The sequence below is a fragment of the Melopsittacus undulatus genome, chromosome 6, assembly GCF_012275295.1.
Source record: "Melopsittacus undulatus isolate bMelUnd1 chromosome 6, bMelUnd1.mat.Z, whole genome shotgun sequence".
In the NCBI taxonomy this organism is placed as follows: Eukaryota; Metazoa; Chordata; class Aves; order Psittaciformes; family Psittaculidae; genus Melopsittacus; species Melopsittacus undulatus.
Genome location: NC_047532.1, coordinates 41,702,748 through 41,725,655, shown reverse-complemented (window position 1 = coordinate 41,725,655; position 22,908 = coordinate 41,702,748). Strand labels below are relative to the sequence as shown.

Genomic DNA, 22,908 nt, shown 5'->3' with positions numbered 1-22,908 from the left:
GAAAGCAGCCTTTCTTCCACTGCATTGTTTTAGTTTTCAAAAGAATATGCTGACAGCATTTTTTATAATTAAAAATATTTTGAGCATAAGATGTGATAAATATGAACCTCTAAGAAGAGAAATAAAGTGAATATTCTAAGAATAATCCAAGCTATGTGTGATTCATATTTCAGCAAACAATTCTGGGGAATTTGTTCTTACTTGATAACCAATACTATGTAGATATAAATGAAATATCCCACTTTTCTGTAACACTTTCCAATATAACAACTCATCAGTGCTGTATCTGGCACTACAAGAGCCATGTACTTTCCCAAAGACCTCTGCTGTCTTCTCTTGCAGTAGGATGGGAAACAGGAGGATTTGTTTTGGCCATTTTAAGGAAACGAACAAATTTCACCCTCGATGCTCCCCGAAAGTTACCAGTTAAGTGGAATTACCTTCCGCAGAGCCACCACACACAGGAAAGGCAGGGAGTGGGGACCAGATTGTGAGGCTGAAAAACTGAAACCAGGGATCAGCTGTTTCAGCATGCAGCAACCCTTCCTCCTGGGACAAGGGAAAGGATGGTGAACACATGCCTGTATACCCCATGGCATCCCTCCAACACTGATTTTGTAGGCATTGTGAATGTGAATGCAGGAGAAAGTAATGGATCTTAATGATGCCTAGTCCGTGGAAGGCTGAATGAGTTTTGTAGTTGAGTGGTTTTAGCAGAGGTCTTGCTTGCGGAAGAGAAGTGCAAATTTACATACACTTTTGATTAGGAGTTTGTCTTTCACATGAGTCTCTGAGATGATGGAGAGCACAAAGAGTAACTGGAAGAATGGATATTATTGGTGACCTCTGAAACCATGTTTAAAACATCTTTCAGATTAATTCTCTAAATTAGCATGGCAGAGAGTACAGCTGCCTTCCATTTCTTGTCTGTCTGAATGTGTTTAAAACAAACCACGTCTAAACTACAGGACCAGCAGTGCTTTCTAATTGTGGATTACATCCAAGCATATGACTTTCTCCTTTTTCTTTTCCGCTGTGTTCTGGGGTCCATGGGAAGAAAATGCAGGCAATTATTCTGTATGTAGGTCTCCAATTGAGCAAGACCACATGAAAAATCTGTAACGAATATTTCAAACACAGTCTACATGTTACCAGAGTCAACACCACACCAACCCTCTTGTGAAAACAGTTGTCATCATCTTTCTCTCACTCCCTGCTGGTCTTAATAATTGTATTCCCTTTGTATCTTTTCACAACTTTCCCACTCCATTGCTATCTTTGCTTTTTCCTTTTCCCCATCTCATTTAACTCCTGCTCCACCCTACTTCTTCCTTTGCTTCCTTCAGTTTTTACCATGCTACTCCTCATGTGGATAAAAAATCCTAACTGAATAGGCAGGGTTCTACCAAATAGGAGGGAAGAACTGACAGAGAGTAACTGGATTTAGGAACAACTTCAGACTCTTAAAGTGCTGCCAGTCAGCAAGCGGCAGACAAACAGAGGCTGCATCACATCGCAGAGTAGAAAAATTATGTTGTATCAACAAATCCAACACCAAGACTGCTAAGGCTGAATTGAAGAGCTTCAAAATAACCACATTGTCAAAAATGAGTGCCACTGATTGATTTAGAAAGAGGAAAAGTTTTTGGGCTTGACAAATCAAAATGTAACAGCTCTACATATGAAAAATAACATTGCTGAGTACAGTATTTGAAACTTCAGGAGACTCGCATGTCCTGCTCCTAGTATGTCTGTGTGTGTTACATCCTTGAAAACCGTGAGGCCTTTGTGAAGCAGGAGACATAAAGTAGAATAAACATTTGTATCATGTGACACTCACATAGAAATAAAACTGTCCTTGCAATTAAAGTTCAGGAAAGCATCCTAAACCCCTTTGACTTAAGTATTTTAGGATACCCAATGTATGCTTGGTAACTGATACATGGCTGCTCACTGCAGGCTCTGGGCTTTTTTCTGAATCCAGCTTGCACAGTGAATAGAAAACTTGGTAAAGGCATTACAACTTTCCATTGAGAGACTTCACATCTCACTGAAAGGTCCATTTCCATTTTTAACCCTGCTGACTGTTGACGTATTTGCTCTAATAGTGTTCGCAGACAGACTTGGGAAGCTCTGTGGCTGAGAGTGCCTCCTGATTTCATGTGGATTGCTGGCACTTTGAGTAGACATTTACCAGCAGCTGGGAGCTTGGAGATACAGCATCTATTCTTTCCTTTCACATTTGCCTACAGAGCTGTAAATGTCAAAGCCTTTCAAGTGCCCCTCAAACAAAACGAGTTAGTAAATCAGCAAATGTGGCACTGCACACACTCATGCAGTGCATGTTAAGCTACTGTACTTCATTCACCTCTTTATCCGATGGCTCCGTGAGAAAAGAGAACTCACTGAGGCGCCGAGATGCCTTAGTCATTTTGTTTGGGGTTTTTTTTCACATAGCTACTGTTCTTGTTTTCTCTTCTTTTTTCCCCAAAAAAGCTGTGTCAGATGTGCTTAGCATTCAACTCAACAAGATACATTAGATGAAAAGGCTATTTTCTCTTCACTGATGAAATATAATTGAACTCACATATAATGAACTCACATACCAAATAATGCAAGTCCATTTGTGTGACTGGGGCTCTTTTCCGAACCCCACAATTCCCATTCTCCTAAGGGAATGTTTTATATGCGTTTCCACCAGTTTCACTGAGATCACAATTTGGCACATGAGGAAAATGCGAGCTCCTCATTGTCTCTGTATCAGAGAGAAGCAAGTTTATAATAGGAAAATATAAAGAGTAGGAGCAGTTTAATTAGCAATCATTGTTATTTGCAAAAAGCCCCAGCCTGGCTATGCCAAATAAACCATTTCTTTAGCACACAGTTTTCCCAGTCTTCTGCTTTAGTATTCCATTTCACTGTGATTCATGTTTTACTGTGTGTCTTCTTTACCTTCAAACTGTTTAAAGTTATCTGTTGCAAATTCTCCAGGAAGCTGCCAGTTTTGGCACAGCCCTGCAATCTGTTCCCTTGAAAGCTGTAAGGGAGCTGTTAAGGAGCAAAACAGTGTAAGGCAAACATTTGTATTGTGTCTTTGGGGCTCCTGCAGAGATAAAGCTCTCCCTTTGGTTCAAATATGGGAAGATGTCCCCAACCTCTTTTACGTGCAAGTGTTGTGGATAAGCAGGGTACTTGGCCAAAAAGTCTCTACATGACCTCATGTGCGTATCTGGAGAACGTCAGAACTGCTCACTGAAGATAAGGAAGAAGACTCAGGCCCAGACAGGGAAGATATGGAGGGAAGAGTGGGCTACACTGTCTATACATGCTGGGTTTTAGGAAAAATACATTTATTGTGCACTTACTCAAATCTGACTGCCTAATGCCAGGCATTTCTGTTCCTCTAAGCTATGTCCCAGGGCATGTGAGACAGGCAAACCACCTGAAGGAGGCTTAGGTTTTAAACTGAGTGAGGTGACATTAACCTGGGAAAATTGGGAATTTAGGAAAAAAAAAAAGATCCTTAGAGTTTGACTTCACTGCCACTGCCTGCTGCCAGCCCAGCAAAACCATGGGACTTTATCATGGGAACATTCTGGGAGGAGTTCTGATACGTGACTCTTGTCTGCCTTCAGAATAAATCAGTATGGCTTCATGCACCGTGTTTAATGTCATCAACAGATGTATGTGTCAGGGCCTCACGTGGACTTAATGGCCCTGAGCAGCCACACCTGAGACCTCACCCACACCCTGACAGTAGGCCCTGGACCCTACTTAAGCTCAGTATAGGGCTTACTTTTTTCTCTGCCTGAGCTATGCTGTAGGAGTGTGGGTTTGCAGCCCTGTTGCTGCCTGTGCTGCTTGGACAGACACTGTAAGTAGATGTTTCCTAGATAGCACCTTATATGTGCATTGTAGCTCATCTGGTTATATCTCCTTCTGCTCCTTGCTGGGCTTCTTGGGTGGCCCCTGGACATGCTCATCCCTTGCTGGGTCTGAGTCTGTTGATGGCTCTGGTTGCAGAGCTGAGGTGCTGTCAGTGTGAGGCAATACCCTCACTGGGATTACCTTTGGTTCCCTTTCCTCAGGGGGCAGCTGGAGCTTTTGCTGTAACAAAACTAAACCATTTAATGTGTTGTCAATGTTTATTGGCTTTTCAGGAAACAAAAGGAAAAAAACAACCCTTTTCCTTTATGAGCTGAGAGATTAATTCCTTAAATGATGTATTTCCTAGACTGTCATGTTAATGGTAGTCCTACTAATCCTGCAAGAACATACCAGTTCAAGTGCTCCTATTCACTTCTGTGAATAGGACCTTAGTCTTTAAGAAAGGGCATCAATTTTTTGAGCTCCTCATAAATCAAAAGTAACAGATAAATTGTTCTGATTTAGATGGCACCTTTTTCCTGCTCCGATATGGTCATGCTGACACAGCCACAATATTTGGGGATATGTTTCTGTAATGTTTTCACTAAAAAGCAATGTTTCTTACTACCTGGTTTTTTTATGCTATAAAAATTGCTTTTAGCAGACATCTCTTGTAGGTTTAGACTTGAACTTTGGGAGTAAACAGGTAATTCTAGCTCACAGGAAATTATTATTTTACAAACTGAAGCAGACAGCTATATGAGTAACTTCCAGCCACTCATTAAAGCTGCACTGTGGGTCTAGCTGGTGACAGACCACATCTGTTAGACTAAAGAAAAAGTGGCTGTACCTTTGTTAAAGCACAGGTAGGCTTAGGAGTGCTATTGTTAGTATAGCTATCCTAATCTGAGAATGAAATTGAGATGAGACAAAAGAAGGCTGGGAAGGTGTCTGAGAACTTCCCACGCTTTGTGGCTGTAGTCTGGCGAAGTGGATGGGTTGCTGGATCCTGCTTCACCCAACACCTGTGACCACAGGAAGGAAGACCTGCAACACTTGCCTAACTTGTTTTTCTTAAGCTCCTTGGCTTTCCCGAAGTATCAATTTATTGGTGCTGGTCTCTAATTGACCCCTCACCACACTGGGTTTCAGAACAGGATGAGGCAGCATAAGTCCCTCATTACTCTTGTCTTCCTTTGGAGATTGGTTAGACTAGGTAAGCTAATATGCTGATTGAGTTCACTCTGCCAGGTGATTTATTACTAATATGCCAGGAAGGAACATTTTGGAAGTCTCACTGAGACAATACAGATGCAAATGGCATACAAAACAAAGACGGAAAATCCTAGCAATGCCTAGAAGTAAGCTGTTAACTTGGAGCAATAGTTGAGTGAGGTCCATTCCCAGAAGTTTCCTGGTTTCAGTCTTTTACTGCAGTTACACGGAGCTTTAGTAGAAATTCTAACAGTAGCTAGTCTAGCTTTGGGCAAGAGTAAGGCTGGGCTGCTTTAAATCAGTACTAAAGAGGGATAACAGCTACTGATTACAATCAGCAAAGAGCTAAACCGTGCGGGTGGATAAATATTGCTTGTCTTTCGAGATGAATTAGTTGCTGTGCCCTGCAGCCTGGCTTGTGAAGCTGCTGAGAGCTGCAGACAGGTTTCCCTGCAGACACGCATCTCCCCCCATGCCTCAGCAGGGGCTGGGAATTAGAGTGGCAACTGTCACTTGAGTTTCAAAGAAAATTACATAGCACTTCAAGCTAAGCATTGCAAGCAAGGATGAAGGGCTGTTAGTTATTGCCATGATGAAGCTAATCCAGTCCTAAGGAGGATAAAGGGTTGCTTAGCAATACTTTAGCAATGGCTAACAATGCTTTACCAGACTTATACTGTTTACGAAGACTTTAATACTGACTCAGTGGATTTTATAGTGGAATTTTTTTACCATTTTTGTAATGGTCTCCCCTCTTGAGAAACTGTCAAACTCATCACATATAATGAGCAGGCAGCAGTCAGCAAGCATTTGATTGTTAATCATGTGTTGATTTTAGGCCTGACCTCATTAAGTTTTCTTATCTCTACCTTCTCTTTCCCTAGGAGTTCTTAAATTAGCTACAGAGATTAGATTATTTAAGTGTTTTTTCACATAAATGCCTCCTTGTCTGTTTATTTTTTCCTCTACACCCCTTGTCCATGTGGAAGCTCTTTTCTGGTACTTAAAGGAAGGTGTACTGGGGAAGAGGTTATCTGAACCAGTCCAGGGTCACATCTTGTAGAGAGCTTTATTATGGTTCTCTGTAAATCCCTTTTAATGGGTCAAAATACTTACTGTTACATTTAATTTTCCTTACGAGCATAACTATTAATCACCTTCTAGATTGCAAGAGGCTGCTATGTACTGTGCAGTATATTCATGTAGTATCCATTGAAAGATTTACTGAGGGCCAAGTGTTCTATACATAGTTTCATGTATTCAGCTGAAAAATGCAAGCACACCCCAAATGAACTGATCCTCTTCTCTGCTGAAGTATTTGACTCATGGCTGTCACTGTAGAAAATGTATAGTAATATTCTGGGGAAAGGAAAACACATTAAAGCTGAGGAGTGCATCTGGATTCTTTAAGGGTTCCCTTTGGCTGTATCTACACTTTGGAGCTGTTGCTGTCAGGGGAACCAGTAACAACATGGTAATCCCCAGAAAAACATAGCTCACATTTTAACTGTGTCCAGAGACTACTGTGCAAGCAAGTGCCTCTGTGGGACTTCATTATGCAGTGCAGATGAGCCCTGTGAGTCTCACCATCCTGGCAGCCAGGCCCTGTTAGCTCCCTGGCATGAGAGCCAGTGTCCTGCTTCAGTTGGGAACAGGCATCCTGTTTAATTAGAGGTGTGGGCTTTGAAGGACTTGTGGCACTATGGGGGGGTTCCATATGTTTGCAGCTTATGTTCATATAATAGCTAAATAGAGTTTTCACCTCAGAAACTCTACAGAAAATAGTACTGTGACATGAATGGGGAGGGTTTAACAAACCCACCTACATTGCTTATAACTGTCCTACTGAGAATGTGAAATTCTGGGTAATTATCTCTGCAGCTCTGCATGTGTTCCACAGTTACAATATTAATTACTGTGAGATGGGATGTATTTCTGCCCTCGTGAACACCCGCACAATTTCCAAGACACTAGAGGATGCAATGTCACCTTGTTTTGAAATATGTGGCGCAGCAAGTGAGACCTTCTCCTCTGATCTGATGGGCTGTGCTGTTGGCTCAGTTGCTGAAATAATGCTCTTGGTGTGCCAGCAATGTGCCAGCTGCCCTGTCACCTGTTTGTCATCCTCCTGGATGATATGAGAGAGGATTTGTTGGCCAGACACTGGAGCACAAAGTCACCTCTGCTCTTTGATGTTCCTATAGGTGAAATTAAGAAAATGCTTTCCCTTCTTAATTGTCATAGCCTAGCTGTAATCTGAACAGTATTGCCATGGAAAGAAGGAATGGGAATGGACTTTGATGTTAAAATTCATGTTTTAGTTGTTCCCTGCTGTATGATGAATATTACCCCTAAGTTCAGTCCCCAAAACCCCTGAATTTAGCAGACATTACTTGAAATATGCATGTTGTCCTCTAAAACTGTGACTAGACAACAAAAGTGACTTAGATAAATGTAATCTTTGATCCTTTATCAATGCTGTCAATGAGAGCCTAGAGCACAGCAAAGAATTAATAGTTATATTTGTAGTGCACTATTAGTATCTGCATCTCCCTAAGAGTCCTTCAGGCTTCTTAAAATTGGAAAGACCTCTTCCAGTTTAGATTGAAACAAAAGAATCTCTTTACACTAACCTCATAGCACTGTTAATGATGTGAGCTCAGTGTATCAACACAGACATTTCACTTGAATTTTATTGGTAGTATTTTTATAAAGCATTTGTCTAACTATCTGTGGGAATCCTTCAACACAGAGCTATTTCTGCACATCTGCTTTTAGATAGCCTCGTGAATTCAGCCCAGCATTTTGGTGCCTGCTTGGTGTGTGTAGACTAATAAAACCCGATATATTCATCTTTTTTACTCTCTTTCCAAGCCTGTATGTCAGTGGCCCCCAGTGAGTACAGACAGATGTCTGACACTGAAGGTTTATCTGAGGCTTTTCTAATACTCTTGCTATACCTGACTGCATTCAGTCTGGAATATTTATTACCTGAATATAGATAGGACTTCCTGAGCTTAGTAGCTGTGAGAGGAAGGGAAAGCCACACAATAACGTCAATATGTGTGAGACTTAACACATTCCCAGCAAAAACAAACCTCCACTTGGGAAGAAGGATGAGGATGGCACACACCATAAAATAAAACGTATGAGCCTCCTGTGATAATTTGGGAAGTCTCACTTGGCAGAGCTCAGTAATGGGTTGTCTGCAGCCAATGGGTGTCCAGCTCAAACTCTGTTTGGGATCTGGGGCTTGTTTTATTTCTTCTGAAGAATTTTTCTTTTCTTTACATTTTTAGGGAAAGCAAACATTTGCACCTAGTCCAGGGGTAACAAAAAGCATCACGGAACTTTGGTAATTTGCCTAGGATATGTGGAGACAAATTGCTGGAGGCTGCCTGAGGCTTTTATGAGGGTGCCAGGTCTTATTGATACTACATATTGAACCTCACTGGTGAAAATGTTGGGATGCTGATTTTTGAAATAAAAAGGGGCTTTCTCCCAAGTATTTTTAGGAAAAAGGAATGGGGTGTAGGGAAATGGGCATTGTGATCTTTTCAAGAGAAGCAGGCAGGTGAGGGAGGGAGAGGCAGGAATGCTCTCATAATAAACTATTCATTTTTTACAGGCATCTCCTGCAGACACAAAAAAGAGCAAGCATCAGAGCAAAGGGCTAGTCATGCAGGGAGGGATTTTAATCCCACAACGGTAAGTAAATGTGCTTGAGGTATGTATTATTTGTCTAGCTTTTTGTATGTCTTATGCTAGCCAAGCTGCGTTTGTTTTGGAGCCATTCCACCAGCTGTATGCGTGTCGCGTACTTTTGCTGGAGCGTGAGTAGGGCGGGAGCCTTCTGAAAGCACAGGACTAAATAGTTTGGATGGTTTAGCAAGCTGAATCATCTTGCCAAGGGGTTAGACAGGCAAGGTGCAAGGAAATTAGTAGGAAAATCTGTCTGGAAGCAGCACTGCCTCTTTTGGTGACACTGAGCTGTTAACGTGACTCAGGTATCTCATGACACATCTCGTCCTTAAACACCAGTGTGTTTAGGAACACAGGGGAAAGATAAAAACAGCAGAGGTGCATTTCTGATTCAGACCAAGAGAGACAGTATTTAGTCTCAAAACAAGCAGACTTGTTGGGAAGTTATTGTGTGGCACCTGTCCACTTCAGATCTGTCACTTCAGTGACAGTCACTTTAGATCTGCCCATATCTACAAGTGCTTCAGCCATATTTTATATTCTCGCTACATCATGTAGCTATTTTGGGAGTTTATCAGTCAGTGAGGTAATCCAAGCTGAACTGTGCTACCTTCTGCCCTTGTTCTGAGGCTCTTTTTCTGAGTATTTTCTCAGACTAAAGCATTTCTGTACCAGTGCCAGCAGCCCAGACAGCTGTGGACTGTGGCAAAAATTATTAAACTGCTTTTGCACTGAAGAAACCGTTCTGTGTAATTATATTCCACTTACAAAAGGTAGCTAGGACACATTTGCTGAAGTTAACTGCAAGTTCAACCAAGGCAGGCATTCCAGCCTGAGGAGTTTTCCTAGAGCTTCATGAGATCAACTCCCCTATGCCCACAGTCAGCTGAGAGGTGGATCCCTTCAGGATTCAGCACATCTCACTTTTGGGTAGAAATGGGATTACTAAGGGTTTATTCAGCCCAGTTAGTCACTGGGCTGCATGTAGGAAAACAGATTGGGTTAGTTCTGCAGGCTAAAGCCCCAACCCAGACAGGAGAGACAAACAACAAGGCAATAGCTAATGTTGGTATTGTGGAAAGAATTCTGTGTGTCAACTTCCCTTTTGAAACTATCTTGTAAGGATCTATTTAAGCCCTCTGAGATGGGCCTTGAGGTAGTCCTCCCACAGAAGAGCTAATTTTACTTATAGTTCTTGTTCCACCAGGCATCTTGTGATAAGAGCAGTGTCACAGTTCAAGGTGGGAACTTCTCACCTTGCATGATTCTTCTGCTGAAGATAGTCATTACTGAAGCTGAGATGAGGTTTCTGATAAGAACAGAGGTACCAGTGTCCCAAAATAGCCTTTCCTCCCTCCTCTTTAAACAGAATTCAGCTGCTGCTGACATCGTCTCCATCCAAGAAAGGTATAATACTTGTGTTTCTCAGTTACTTGGCTTTAGCTTTTAGCCTGCAGTAAATGCTGGCAACATCAGTCCCTTGGCTGGAAGTTAGGAGTTAAAAGAAAGGTATGATCTGCTTAGTCCTCCCCAAGGGCAGCTTTAAGCATTCACCGGAGTTGGGCATTGGACTTATCTCGGGGTGCCACCCTAAAGCATTTCTCGAGGTCTTTGAGCTGTGGAAAGAGCCAGGATTTCGAACTTTACTATCCTATATCTGCTTTTTCCCCCTTTGTTCTTGCTTCTGTGTGTTGCATAGCTCAACATCTGGGGCTTTGGGACTTCTGTGAAGTACATGATTTCTGCCATGTGTGAAGACCTCAGTAACTCAGTGTTACTGGGGTGGATGGGCATTCACCCCGGGAGGCAGACACATAACAGCTAGGCACTCTAGTATCAGCTCTCTTGGCATCTTGGTTTTCTGCTAGGTCTGAACTTCCATGAATTGGCCAATCATTAGCTGAAATGAAGCCCAAGTTGAAGATTTCAGTAGGACTGAGATAAATCTCATAGCTGTAACTTGCCTGGAAAAGAAAACGTTACACCAGTTTTCAATGGGATTGTTTATTTAATCTGTGGTGTAGATGCAGGTTTTTCTCCTTGAAGGCTATTCAGACAATAGGGAAGTTACTGTAGCTAAAAGAGATTTTGGCAGACATGCATAATAATGCCAGTGTTTTGAATATTTTTTTCTTTTGGAGCGTGAACATGTACCTTGTTTCAAAGGAACTTTATAAGGATCAGCTTCATCAGATTCTTATTCATCAGCTGTTGCCTTCAAAGGAGGGTCTTCTTGTCGTAAGAAAATACAGCTGTTAACTAATGCCTTTTCTTTGATCTTTGCCACCAAAATTTCTTCCTTTCATTTCTTCTGTAGTCTTTCTTCCATATACAGTTTGTGGCATGCTCACTTATTTGTTCTTGAAATAGTTTCCAATTAATTATCGGAGCCAGTTACAAAAAATTCCATCCAATATGATAAAGAGGCAGTTTTTGTAGAGCTGTAAAATCAGGCAAACACTGTCTCCTTTCATGTGGTTTGACTTTAACCTAAACTGCCCCGAAGGTAAAAGATGGGGAGATGAACAGCTCCTTACTTCTGAGAGGCATTTGCAGTGAAGTCGGATGTTAGTTAACACACTGCAGGAAGCACTTTGTCAGTAATAAATCAGATGTCCTGAGGAGGAAACGGTTGATGGGGGTGCTTCAATGATGTTTTCTTCCCTGTTATTAGTACCTGCACAGTTGGGTTAATGTCCGTTGTTTTCCAAGGTGAGTCAAACCTAAAAGCTTGGAGTGGGATGACAATGTCAGGCTTTGCCCAGAAGCCAGTGCTGCAGCCAGGTGGGCATCCTTGTGTGGTGGTGAACCACCCGCAAATCTACGCCAGCAGAACCAGACATGCTCTGAGCCTGGCTTAGGGAATGTGAACTCGTATAACCTCTCTGTGCATAAAGAAACACAATTGCACTTTACATGATTGAAAATATGTCCCTTAACTGCTGGTTTCTTAAGCCCACATTTCCAAGCCTTCAGTAAAATCTGTAAGCACTGCGTATTTGGTAACCACAGCTTCCTTAGTGTATTTCCTGTATAAGGATTATTTGGCTTCACTTATTTACATGACGTATTATCAGTATTAAACCCCTCCATCTGTGCAAGGAGCGAGTGGTCTCTGGTCAGACTTCTTCATTGGATGTTCATCAGTGGCATTTGGATCCTGTCCTTCCCTTCACAAACCTTTACACTGTTATCACCCTTCCTGCTCTACCACTTACAGCCATATACTAGCTGGGATATTTTGGAGGGCTGCTTGGTCTCCTTTACTCTGGTCAGCATATGAGCTGATGGCACTTTGCTTTCCTGGTTGCTACCAGCAGTGGGGCTGCATGGTTATTTTTTTGGTTTTGTTGTTTGTTTGTTTGCAGGAGGGGTTGTGTGTGGTTTTTGGTTTGGTTTTCTTGTTGGTGGTGGTGGGTTTTTTTTTAAACAAGCAAAATACCCTTTGTCTCAGTTCTGTAGCTCTGTGTAGGTCCTGGTTTGTCCTGCTAAGGAGGCATCATATTTTTGAAGGGCTGGAAAAAGGTGGCAGACTGGCAATGTCACCTGGATCTGCTATAGCAGAATCTTATGTGGCATCTTCATTACTACATCTTTATCTGCAGTATTAATTACTCAGAAAACTCATTTGTGCACAATGACAGTTCAATAAGGAAGCATATGCTGAATTGAAATAAATTGTAACACTTGCAGAGAAAATAGGTTTCATATGCTTGCTTCCCTCATGAACAGAACTGCTGACTAGAAACCCAAGAGATTATAAAGGTTACTGGGCAGGAGTGTGCTGATTACCTGCCATAAAGCACTCTGTTCAGCTGAGCTAACAATCAGCCTCTCTAATGTTGCCTGACAAATTATTATAGGTTTAGGCTTTAAGTCTGCAATCCGCTCTGTGTGCAGATGGACACCTGCACTGACTGCAGCCAGATGAGAGGGGGAAGCCATGCTCAGGAATGGTTCTGTTGTCTGAAATGCCTCACAAATTATTCCTTTCTATTTTGGTAGAAATGTCTCTAAGCATCTCTAAACTTTATCAAGTGAATGATATTTCAAGACTGTGGCTAACCAATACCACAGAAAATAGCATTACTGTTTCCAAAATCTAAGTAACATTAATGTTTCCATAAATACTATATAGCATTTCCACACAGTTTAAAACTATAGTTGAATTATGGAAAGTGCAATTGTAACACAGGCTTACGTAGGTCATTAGCTATCAGGGTTGCCAGACTTCCCTTGTCTGGGAGAGATAGTATCTTGGCTTGAACCACAGTTATTGTCTCTCTGGGCAAAGAGAACTTAGCAGGTTAAATTGGCTGAAGCTGCAAGGAACTTTCCTTTCCATTTCTTGTTAGGACGAAAAATGTAAGCAGCAGGATAAAGGATTAAAAGATGGTGCTGACCCTGAGCCAGGGATTGAAGAGTGGGGAGTAGAGTTGGGGAAAGGTTGTTTGTGTGGGAGACAGATGGGAAGACCGGATGAATGCAGGTGGTGCACTGCAAGTACACATTGCTGGGTTGTGTTGAGCTTCTTGTCAATCGACACCTGCAGGTCTCTCCTTAGGGCTGTTCCCAATCCAGTCTCTGCCCAGCCTGTATTTGTGCTTGGCATTGTCCCAACCCTGGTTCAGGACCCTACCCTTGGCCTTGTTGAGCTTCATGAGGGCATCCCTTCCCTCCAGTTTGTTGACTGCATCACACAGCTTGGTGTCACTGGCAAACTTGCTGAGGCACTCAATCCCACTGTCCATACTTGTGCACCTTCAAGTTCCTTAGATGTTCTTGAGGCTGATCTTCTCCCACAGTAGGTGTTTATTCTCTCGGTCCTTGCCTTTGCCATCTGCAACTTGGGCAGTGTGTCTGAAGCTCTGTACAGGGAGATAGAGGTAAAAAAATCTGTTGAGTACCTCAGCTTTCTCCATGTCTCAGGTAACCAGGTCTCCTGTTTTCTTCCATAGAGGGCCCACATTTTCCCTAGTCTTCCTGCTACCACTGACGTAGCTACAGATGCTTTTTTGTTGCCCGTGACCTGGGTAGACTTTCAGGGATTCAGCTTTCCCAGCCTGATCCCTGGCTGCTCAGCCAATTTCTCAGTATTCCTCCCAGGCTGCCTGTCCTTGCTTCCACTCTCTATAGGCTTCCTCTTTGTGTCTGAGTTTGTCCAGGAGCTCCTTGTTTACCCATGCAGTCCTGGTGCTTTTGCCTGACTTCCCTTTTGTTAGGGTGCAACATTCTTGAGCTTGAGGAGGTGATCACTGAATATTACCCTGCTTTTTTGAGTCCCCCTTCTCTCCAGGGCTTTATCACTTGGTACTCTACCAAGCAGATCCCTGAGGATGCTAAAGTCTGCTCTCCTGAAGTCCAGGGGACTTTCTGTGTGCCCTTACTGCTGTCCTTAGGATCTTGAGCTCCACCTTTTCATGGTTCCTGCAGCTCAGCCCTTGAGCTTCACATTCCCCACCAGCTTTTCCTTGTTGGTGAAAACAAGATCCAACATCGTACCTCTCTTTGTTGGCTCCTTTGTCATTTCAAGAAGAAAGCTATTATCAAATGTGCTGAAGTATTTTGTTGAGTCAGGGCCTTTATATCTTTCTATACTTTTAGGTCACTTATCTCATTTTAGGTAAATATCTTACCATTACCTTTCACTTTCGCCTTTGCATATATGCATGATACAAGTTGGATAGTAAGAAAGGTACCATCTACAGTCAAATATAATTGCAGAACAATTAAGGCACTGCTCAGGCTTAACAGTAACTTTTCTGATTGTTGAGAGTGGTTAAGAATCCTTGACAACAGGGTGAGATAAGACACTGTGTGCAGCCTTTTACCTCCGGGTGGTGGGAGAGGATTAATCCATCCATTTTGATCTTGAGGTTCTCTCCAACCCTAATCATTCTGTGATTGTATGAAATTAAACTGGAAGGACATGTAGGATCTAGGGGCACTTTGCTGCTGAGGGCATAGTGGAGGCAGATACCAAAGCCTGTATCTAGAATCTGAATCAGCTGCTACCACTTTGATTTGAGCACTTTCTCCTTGTCAAGGGCAGATTCTTTAAATTTATGCTCTGTACAGAGATCCCTGCAGTCAGTGCTGTTTTGTGCAGGTGTTAATGCTGACATTAGGCTTGGAGATTTCCTTCGTTGCTCAGCAATACATGTTTTACCATATCTTTCTGACGCAACTATTAAATTAATAGCTTCCTTTAAGTGCCCTGGAGGTTAACAGGATGTCAATACATAAAACAAATTTTCTTAATGTCAGCATAGAGCCTTTGTTATCTCTATTAGCCATAGTGCCAAAAAACAGAAAGGTGTTTCTGCTCACAGGGGATCCCATCCCCAAACTGGTGTAACCGGTCAACACCCTTCCACTGATTCCCATGGCTTTGGGGGTCAGCCTTTGAGCTTGGAACAGTTAGACCCTCCTGGGCAATGTAGAAATCATATTTGGAAATGCCCTGAGTAGAGAACATTCAATGTATGTGGGTTTTGTTGTGGGGTTGTTTTTCCTCGTGTTTATAGTTATTGAGCAGATTATTACTGGTAAATATTAAATACGTCATCTGGAAAGGAATAAGCACTCTAGCTTTTGCCAACAAACCACTTAAGCACAGGCTTAGAGATAAGCATGCATAAGGTAAATGGAGTTGCTCATGGGCTTGGTGTTGAGCATATGTTTAGGTTTTCTGGATGCGGAGAAACTCATTGCTTGAAATCATCATCTCTTATCCCTAATTAATGGAAACTAGATCCTAGCATGAGAATTAATTTTCATTAAACAAAAAATTAAAAACCATTAGAAAGTAAGCAGTTTGGGATGAAAAAGGAATTGTCTAATTTGAATACCATAAAATGGAAAGAACATAATTTCAAAAAAACATTCCAAAATTTCTTTCCCATCTTCCAGTCTTCTTTAAAACTCCTTTAGGTCTCATAATTGCCTGGAAGGATTGGCTTGGTGCCTTGTGGAGTGTATTACCAAGCTTGATGTCTCTGGTTCTGCTAGTGAGTGCCATGCTCAGGTCTAGCAGGCCCAGCAGAGGACCATGATGGAGCAGGAGGTAGGAAGGGCTCTCCGCTTGCTGAACTGAGGGGGATAAGGTAGAGTTCTTACCCTGTCTATGTGATTCCCTAAAGCAGTGCCATTCATTAGGAAGCAATGATCTGCATGTAGCAAGCAGTTATTGCACATGCACTTCAGGAATCTTAGTTGGAGCTTAAATATACAAATTTAGAATTACCGACCTGCTTTGGATGTCACAAAACAACATGTTTGGAGAGACAACTTGCATTAGAACACTTCTGACTTTCTTCTACCACGTATACTGAAGGAGTAGGCAAAAGCTGATATTAAGAGAGAGCTCTTGGGTTAGCGTATATGCCTTTGTCCTGAAGAGGAAGATAGATAAAACAGTAAGAAACACTCTGATTCTGCTTTTTCATTGAAGGGCCATTGAAAATTTGCTCTTGTGCTGAAGTGTATCAACATCAAAACAGAGAGAAGATTTCTCCAAAGAAGTCCAGCACAAACTGAGAGTTCCCACTATGCTCAGTGGGCAGCTATATAATCCTAGCTCTTTGTCTGGCAAATCGTTGACTTTTTCATAGGGTGGACTGTCCCCAGCTGGGGGAGGCGGGGGGGAGAGGACAGTGTATTTCCCTGTCAAGCAAAATTGGTATAAAAAGAGGGAAAATAAATTATTATCAGATCTTGGATGTGAATTCTTTTTAACATTAAAAATGGATAAGCTGTGCTCTTGAGAGGAAGGCAGGGAAGGGAGGCTGGGGAAGGGCTGACCCTGTGGTGGGCTGAGAAGCACTCCCGTTAAGGGATCTGCAGCATCAGGCATTTAACCAACTCATTAAAAGCTTGATTTGCTCTGCGCCTGGTAGAGTGCCTCTTGTTTACCTACCCATGATGATGGAGGAAAGGGACTGCCCTGCTCCCACATGCAAATGAGGAGTTATAAGACTCGGGCTGAAAGGTTTGGCAAGTGGGTGCAAGAAATTTAAGGTTACCTGTGGGCATCTGCTGCTCACCCTGCAGGTGTTTTATATGGCTATTTAATTGTGTGTTGCTCAGTACCGAATGAGTACAACTTACATGAACTGCTACAGCAACACAAATGCTGCTGCCTCAAAGGTAAAGGCCCTTATTTGAGAGACAAATACTTAACTAATAATACCATTAGGCCCTGTGAGCTTTTAAAGTCTGTACTTTATATCTAATAAAAAGGAAAGAAACTGTCTGACTGGTAAAAATAAACACAAAAGCATTTTAAGGACATTGTTTTTTTCCTTCCTTTTCTATTCTTTTCCTAAGTTGCAAAAATAACATCCAGTAATGAAATGAAAACAAGCTGAATAGTTACATTCAGTGGAGGAGGGAAGAGGTAGTTGCAGACAGCTGGAGCATGTCTGGGCCAGTGTCTCAGTTCTTTTCTTTCTGCTAGTTTAGTGCCACTCCAAGAATGCAGACAATGCTGGCTACGACTGTTTCATATTTGATTTCCACACTTAAATCTGTGCTTGTTAAATGAAACCCCATTGTCAGGTTGGCATGCATCCACGCTGCCTCCTCAAGTCCTACTTCACAGCTCGCTGTCTATGTTTGAGTGTCCTGCCCATATCCCTTCAGCAAGGATCAGATATGCAAAGGGCATTTTGCTTTTTTTGTGCTGCTTGTGGCATTGCAATGAAAGCTTCTGGACTTTTCTTGCAACTGCATCCATGGATAACCCTCATAAATCTTGATCTGAGGGCAGACAGAAGTGCCACAAGGAAAGGATGGGGTTTTGGAACAGGCTCAAGAGCAGGGGATCAGCTGGAGCTGGGCAAGATACCGCAGGAGAAAATGCTTGGGGAAGCAAGGCCTGATTCTGCAAATGGGTTGGTATCCTGCCCTGCATGAGGAGAGGATGCATCTTGGGGATGTTTTTGGTCTCAGTGGGGCCCTTTGAATGCTCTGCTGGGCTGGGTTCAGCAGGGCTTTGCTGAAGGGAGGCAAGAGAAATGCTTTTTATTGGAAGCAGTGACTATGAATTCAAAGGATCATTTCATATCCTCTGTAAAATACTATGGAAGGCATGAAATGTATGAATCTTTATTAATAAAGCTTAGGGGATTACAAAAACCAGCAGCTGTCCAGTCCTTTAGACTGCAGACCTTCTTGGCCTTTCTCTCTTCCATAAGCTGGTACTATGGTCTGGTACCTGCTTGTACATCACTTGTGCAGTGTAACGTATCATTCAGTTAATGCCAAAGCAGACAGAGCTCTGCCTAAAGCAGTCTACAATCTACTTCAGCATGAGGAGAGGTGATAGAATGGGGCCATCATACCATGGGGTCTGATGCTGGAGCAGGAGGAAACACTGGCCATGTTTTGATTCTGCAGATGCTATAGAGGAGCCCACTGCTGGACTGTTGTCATGGAAACACAGTTATTTTGTGGGATTCAAGACTAGCCTCAAACAAAGATAAAAGGGAAGGAAAACGGAAAAACGGATTGGATGCACCGAAGGTGAGGTATTCCTCAGCACAGCAAAATTTGCCAGTGTCTGAGCCAGCAGTGAGTCCTCCGAGGTGTGTGAGCTGGAGGTATGTCAGGGCTGGATATCGATGCTGTGCCTCTTGGTCCTTGGGCTCTGGCTCTGTTCCGGGTCACCCAAAGGCCTGTTCCTCCTCCTGTCCTCACTTCTCATCCTCCCACACTGTCGAAGTGCTGATGCCTAAGGCTCTATGGCTCTATTTGGAGCAGAGATGCTCTGGATGATGATAATTTTTCACATCTCGTTTGCTTTTCAGGTAACAGGTCTATGTCTGCACAGGTTTTAATGTCTCCTTGCATTAACGGTAGTGCAACATTCACAGTCTTAAGAAAAAGCAGAAAGACAAATCTGGGGTTCTGCTTTTTGCAATGTCAAAAGCAAACTGTTCAATTTCCATAAAATTTTACCAAGCCTTAAAATTCAGAGGCCCAGGCTATGTATGCTAAAGGTGTGTGCCTTTACTTGAAGCAGCACTGGGATGTAATGGGTACAAAAGGCCAAGGTACTGGTTTATAAAGTAATTTAACAGAATTATGCACATGGTTTCAGGGGTGCTACTGATTCTGATGTGAGCGCATTCAAGATCTGTTCCTGAACATCTGAGCTACCTTCATGGCTGCCTTTAACAGCATTACTGGTGGCATCCACTTACCCTGTCAAGACCGATGCTCATGTTCAAATGTCCAAGTTGGAGCAGTCTCACAAAAGCCAGCACAAAAACCAAAGATGGACAGAACATAGCCGAACTCAAGCACAGGTCCAGTATTTGCCAGTACTTGCAGACTGAGGTGGTACCACTCAGAACACTGTGGGTCTTTGCAAAGGTTTGGAAAGGCAGGGGGAACAGGACTGCATAACCCAGGTATCTGATCTGAGCAATCCCAGCAAGCAAGCAGTGGCAGTATGGGCTGAGGAGAGGAAATGCAATGGCAGCAGCAATTGTGCTGAGGCACCCATGATGCTCAGTATGCTGAAGGCAAACCCAGCCTCCCAGGGAAACAGAGACAAAAGCATTTTATCACTTTTCTGACCTGCTGAGAGATTTTTTTTTAAACAAGTTAAAAACTGAAGAGCTCAGTGGTTTTGGATTTTTTCATTTCCAACTTGGGGGAAAAAAAGCCAACTGTTTTTCTATTCAATCTCCTTTATTCTGTGTCCAAAAGTGGATGTGATGGTAAGGAAAATGAGTAGCTTGAGTGTCACGATCTTATTAAAGAAAAATATAGGGGTTTTTTTTGTTGCTTTTTGGGTCTTTTTGGTTTTTGTTTTTTTTTAGGAGACAGTCATTAAAACCATGTTTTGTTAAAAATACTAGGAGAATAAATTGGAACAGGTATACTTACGCAATTTGTCATATGACATCTAAGTGCAGTGGGTGGCCTTTAAAATTTAAGCTGCATTCTTGAATACAAACAAAGTCCCTCATTATAAAACAGAACGGGATAGGAGACGGCAGAGCTACTGTGCTGGTGGGATTTTTAATGTGCATCTTCTGCAAGCCCTGCGCAGCACATTTGATCCATGGTACTAACAAGAGCAGTGCTTTCCCCCTCGAATGTATCTTTCAAATTAACACTGCTGCTTCCCTGCTGCCTCCTGCATGTAACACTATAGGAACTCCTGGACTAGGCACCCTGACTGATGGCCCCTTGCACTGAGTTACCACCTACCCTGCCCTCAGCAGCTCCACGCAGCAGGATTTTGGCATGGTTGAGCTCAGCTCTGAGGTAGATGGGCAAAAAACTTTGCTGATTGAGCCAATGCAGACTCTCTTGGTGCTGGGTACTCAGACCTCAGCACGCACTCTCTGGCTCTTGCACCTCCTTCTTGTCCCGGCACATCCCTGCCCCAGAGGGGTTTTCTATGGAGCCAGATCCATCTTGTGTGCCAGCTGAGAGGCTTTTCCATGCTGGGGGAAGCCTTAGAAGAGCTTTTAGGAATAATTTAAATTTCCTTTGATCCAACAGCTCTGCAGGTAAAGAGCTAATGCTATTAAACCAAGCAATAACTAGCTGCTGGGCTTGAGTCTCTTGAGGAGTGGAAAGGGCTCTTCTCTACCAGGCAGGAATTAGATGCCCTGTGTTTCTCCCTGGTCCTCTGCAAATAGAGTGGTTGTGAAAGGGGTAGGACTGTGCTCAGCAGGGGCAGCGCCAGAGCCCTGGTGATGCGCACTGAAAGCCAGTTGGGAACTGGAGGCAAAACTGAAATTTACCTTGTGTGGACTCAAGCACAACGAGTCCTTGCATCCTTTTTGTGTACAGTATGGCCATAGATGATGTTTACTGTTTGTTGCCAAAAGACCAATGAAAACTGTTCTGTGCATCTCCTGTGTTTGCTCTTGTGTTCCTGAGGTATCTTGAGCACTTGGAAAGATGTGGCTATTCCCACAGGGGATGCCTTCCGCACCACCTGGCATACTGGCTCTGCTTACCCCTGCACAGCAAATTCAATGAGGATTTTTCCCCTGACAAACGGGGAGCAGGGAAGAAACCCAGGACACTGCAAATGGGAGTGCCTGAAGGAAACCCCAGGCAGTACGGAAAGGAAGGTTATTAAGGTTATTTTAATGTCTGCTTCATGCTGCTTTTGTCCCTCTGAAGAAGGAATGAGTCTGGGGTTGGTTATTCTTCCTAAGTGCTGTCAAAGCACAGCAGACACTTGTGCTATTCACTAGGTCCCCATCAGAGCAGCGTACATTTCATCACTGCCCCTATTTCAGAACCAGTTTTGACTGGGGAGAGTATTTGTGGTAATGATGAGCTGACATACACAGGCACATTTTCATTTAAATACACCAGCAGTAACTAGCTTGCAGGGAGTAATCTTTTTTTTTTCCAATGTAAGCATCTTGGACCCACATGTATCTTTGCTCCTGACTTCAGGCTGCTTGAATGGAAAGAGCTGAAGATGTGCTAAAGGCAAGAATCTGTGTTCGAGAACACAGAAAACAGCATGAGCTGGGCTGCAATTTCTGGTGCAATGGAGGAGACTATCAGCACAGATCCAGAACCTTGAGCAATATTGTCCTGTGGTTTGATTTCTATTCTGGCATGGTAAATGCAGTAAGGCCCAGTTTTTTCATGGCATTTTCCATTTTTGATTTAGGGAATTTGAAAAATACTTGTCTTGAGGCTGAGCCTGAAGTTATAATCTTGGCATATCCATACCATTAAATTCCTGTGGATAAAAGCAAAAACATCTGGATTCATGAGTGGATGTTGGCTAAATCCATCAGGAAAAAAAAAAGCCTTCAGGGGATCCTAGAGGGTTCTAAGCCAGAATAAATAATACAACAAAATAAGAGTGCTATTAAGAGTAATTGTAATACTGAAGCTGAATTATAAGATGAGGGCCAAGCCCTTTTCACAATCTGCTTTTCCAGCTAAGAGCACTTCAATTTACACTTAACACACGTGTGGCTGATGGAACAAAGAAAAAATTGAAGAAGGATGAAAGCAGTGCAGAGATTATTCAGCCTTGCTGGTTTAGCTCCAGGCACATCGTTTGAATGAGTAGATGATCAGCTTCCAGTTTGTTTTAAATTCTCTGGCAGGAAATTTTACACTCTATCCCGAAGCTGGAAGTTGGATGGGCTTAAAACCTTTCTTTTATTATTATTATTTAAGGCTCTGCCATTTTGTTTTATTTCTTGAGGCAAGACTCTGAAAGTGCTCTGCAGGAGACACCTGAGTGCTGGGAATGGAGGGGCAGCCTGGCTCTGTCCCCAGTCCCCTGGGATTGGGTGAACAGTTGCTCCTTTTCTCTCTTACCTCTGGGAGTCTGAGCCCTGCCTTGCTGAGGCAGATGCAATACCTAAGCTCAGCAGCACCCAGAGTCTAGTGGCCAAAACTGCTGTTCTCCACATGCTTGCAGCTCCTTTGGCTGCCCCTTGTACCAGCACTGCTTGCTTGGTTCAGAGTTGGTGAAAGGAGAATGGTTTGTGTTGTATCCCTTACATCATCTTTTGGTGTTTTCAGGGTTAAGAGCTGCTGACCATCACATCCTCTTCCCATCCAGCCCCTCCTGCATGGATCTCTTCCTTGCACCAGGTCATGCAGCATGTCTTCCGCTGCTGTGATGGGGGAAACTACACCCACTGCCAGGTGATTAAAAAGTAAGTCATATGTTGCTGAAAATGCTGTTAACATACCATCACTCGGCAAACAATGGAGTCAGCATTTCTCATTACCTGTACTTTGTTCATGCAGGTCTGCCTTACTGACCCCCACTGACCTTGCACGTCACCCTTCCCAATTCCCAGAAAGCCTTGGGCATTTGCCTGCTCTGTAATCTTCAGCCAACACAGTTTAGGACAGGCTCCTTCCTTGCAGAATAAAATCCCTATTGTTTAATCCTTGTTCTGTCCTCATTTGTTGCCCTCTTCTTCACTGTTGTCTAGACCATAGCTGACCAGTTGAATAACTCCTAGGGGAGATGATCTGTTGGTACCACTCTAGTAGGTCTTCCTCTATGGAAAGACTTTAGGTTGTCCCCCTTGGAGACACTTCCTGTGATGTATTGTCAATAAATTATGCTCTCTAAAGACTGCCATTAAGCTCTGAACACATGGG

General features: G+C 42.9%; 1 long non-coding RNA gene across 1 annotated transcript; it reads left to right on the top strand.

Annotated features, from left to right (window-relative positions):
* Positions 1-3,801: 3,801 nt before the first annotated feature.
* LOC115946164 (uncharacterized) lies at positions 3,802-22,678 on the top strand. The gene is made up of 4 exons (XR_004080275.1): positions 3,802-3,874; positions 8,711-8,790; positions 22,315-22,451; positions 22,546-22,678. It is a non-coding gene; the product is annotated as an uncharacterized lncRNA (long non-coding RNA).
* The last annotated feature ends 230 nt before the right edge of the window (positions 22,679-22,908 follow it).